The sequence below is a fragment of the Arachis ipaensis genome, chromosome B03 (genome assembly GCF_000816755.2).
Source record: "Arachis ipaensis cultivar K30076 chromosome B03, Araip1.1, whole genome shotgun sequence".
NCBI lineage: Eukaryota > Viridiplantae > Streptophyta > Magnoliopsida > Fabales > Fabaceae > Arachis > Arachis ipaensis.
This window is the reverse complement of record NC_029787.2, coordinates 81,465,185-81,468,607: the sequence shown is the minus strand read 5'-3', so window position 1 is coordinate 81,468,607 and position 3,423 is coordinate 81,465,185.

Genomic DNA, 3,423 nt, shown 5'->3' with positions numbered 1-3,423 from the left:
CAGAATTGCAATAGATAAATCCCACTTTAAGAAGATACACAAGCATAATTGAACTCTCACCTCTCATGCAAATTCACATCTAAAAAATGTGTTAGTTTTGGTTGCTTGAGGACAAGCAACAGTTCAAATTTGGTGTTGTGATGTGTGAGCATCTTTCCTATCTTTTCCTAGTGAAGTTGCATTCAATTTGTTGAGTTTAATCAAGAATTAATTATCTTTAAGCCACTATGAATGCTACTTTGAATCATGTGCAATTCTATTTATTTTAGGTAGCATTTGGCTGGATTTGATGGAGTTTCCACAGAAAAAGAGAAGAATATGAATGATGTTGTCAACCTTGACCTCTCTGCACTTAAACCTAAATAACTCGAGCTACAGAGGTCCAATGGATATGATTCCAGTGGCGTTGGAAAGCCAACTTCCAGATCTTTCTAAAGATATATAATAGTTCATACTTCTCTTCCTTCAATTCTGCCAAGACTGCGCCTAACTTGAGATTTCTCAAGTTAGGCGCAATGCTCAACAACAACACGCAAGAAAAGTTACTTACTTCAAGTAAGGCGCACTCCCATCTCAAGTAAGGTGCATTGTTTCCTCTTCAATTCAAGTTAGGTGCCTTGTGTGGTGAACAGCATAAAGTTAGGCGCAACTCTTTGCCAAGTTAGGCGTAGATCCTAGTGAAGCCAAGTGGTCCCCACGTTACAAGCGCGGATTATTTAATTAATTCTGATTTAAACTTTATTTTATTTTTAAAATAGGAAAAGATATTATTTTAGTTTTAGAAAATAGATTTTAAATTAATTAGGATTAGATATAAAAAAAAAGAAACTTCTTTTCAAGGGATTATTCTACCTCAGTCCAATTTACAGTTTACCAGAATCCTAGTTTTCACTCTTTTCCATGAGCAACTAAACCTTCACTGTTAAGGTTATGAGCTCTATCTATTGTATGGATTGATTCTATTATTTTTGTATTTCAATTCATGTTTTGATTCATTTAATTCAAGAACGGTTTTCGTTCTTTATTTTATGAAATTGGATGGAACGGAAGTATGACCCTCTTTCTAGTTGAGTTCTTGTATAACTTGGAAAAGCTCTTTACTTGAACAACAACTTGAAAACATATTCTCCTAAATTTCTAATTATCTGGATTTAACATGATACGTGACATATAATCCTCTTATAATTGGATAATTAGGATTTTTGTGGCATAATAACCAGAATTAAACTTCACCCTCAAATTGCAATAAATTGTCCAAGGAATTGGCGGTTGATGAGAGTTAGAGGAGACTAAAAAGGTCTAAGGAATTAGGGTTTAGTCACATATGGTTTGCCATGAATTAAATCTTGCATGATTAAAATAGTTATTAAGAAAAGTCAATCCGAAAAATAGATAACTCTGAAACCTTAACTATTTCTCCGTATATTATTCCCTACTTATTTATTGCCTGTCTTCTGATATTCTGAGTTTACTGTTTAATGCTCTTTGAACTTTCAACACTATTTTCTGTTTGTCTAACTAAGTAAATCACTTAACCATTGTTGCTTAGTGATAGAAAGAATTTTTGTTGGTCTAGATTTTCTCTTGTAGAAATAAAAATTTCATTGTAAGCATAGCTCCAAACTAACAAACAACTCTCGCATCAAATTAAAATATGGTTTTGTCACATGTACAAACCCCAAATAAGAATTAACCGGAATATTTAGACTCCGGGTCGTTTCACAAGGAATTGCAATGAAGTGTCTAATTATTGGCTATGAAGAGCAAGGGGGTTTTGGTTGATAAAAGGGGCAATAAAATATAAAGGGGCAAGAATTTAAATGACAAGAAGAGTAAATCAAGCAAGTAAATAAGAGAAAGCAAGTAATAAAGAGAGACATTCATGGCAAGTGTTGAGATCATAGGCTTTCTATCCTAGTCATGCAATTATTAATTCATCTTATTTAGTCAACTCCAACAAATAGGGAGAAAGTCAAACAAGACTAATCAATCATACCACAATAATAACAAGAATTTATCTTATTACGTCATCTCCAATATTGGAAGAAGGTATCATATTATCTTCCATGAGAGAAAGTCTAATAAGACTAGCTAATCTCAATCCAAAAGTCCTAATCAACTTACTAATTATATTAGCAAAAGATTAGCGTCAATGGAAACAATATTAGCTAACAACTCTAGATCACCAACATAAGTTGGGTTTTCATGACTCAAGATTGCCCAATTACTCTTTCCAAGCCAAGAATGCTCAAAATCTACTCTAAAGCCCAACCAAGCATTTTGTCAAACACTTGGTGGGTACAAAGGGAAAGCATGGTAAACATGTAAGAATAATAAAATCTACCAACTACCAATTGCAAGAAAAGTAAATCAACAACTCAAATCATCAATAAAAGAACATCAAACATTAAATTTTATTAAAGAAAAGATCCAAATCCAACAAAGGGTTCATGAACATAAAAAGAGACATAAAAGTAAAATTGACAAGAGAACTAAGAAGAATAGAGTAGTAGCAACAAGAAATTAAAAGGAGAAACTAAATTAAAACAAGAATTAAAAGTTGGATTTAAGAAAATTAAACCTAAACTACCCTAAAATCTAGAGAGAGGAGAGAGCCTCTCTCTCTAGAATTCTACCCTAAAATATGATGAAAACTAAACTATGACTACTTGGTTTATTCTCTCCTCAATCTTTGGGTTCAATAGCATCAGAAATGAGTTGGATTGGGCCCAAAATGCTTCAGAAATCGCTGGGGGCGATTTCACTAAAGTGGACCCACGTGCTCTATCGGCGCGCGCGCATACATGGCACGTGCACGCCCCTATGCGTCAAGCAACATATGACAAATTTTATATCATTTCGAAGCCCCGAATGTTATATTTCCAACGCAACTGAAACCGCCTCATTTGGACCTTTATAGCTCATGTTATGGTCGATTGAGTGCCAGGAGGTCGGGCTTGACAGCTTTACGGTTCCTTCATTTCTTCATGAGTTCTCCCACTTTGCATGCTTTTTCTTCATTCCTTCCATCCAATACTTGCCTTATAAACCTGAAATCACTCAACAAACATATCAAGGCATCGAATGGAATTAAAGTGAATTAAAATCACCAATTTTTGGGCCTAAAAAGCATGTTTTCACATTTAAGCACAAATCAAGGGAGAATTGCAAAATCATGCTAATTCATTGAATAAATGTGAGAAAAGTTGATAAAACCACTCAAATTAAGCACAAGATAAACCACAAAATCGAGGTTTATCAAATCTTCCCACACTTAAACTAAGCATGTCCTCATGCTAAGAATAAAGAAGGACAAGAAAAGGGTATGAACATTTATTCAATGCAAATAAACTATATGCACCTATCTATATGAATGCAACTAAATGCAAGATGATTCTACCTACTTGGTCAAAAGCAAATCAA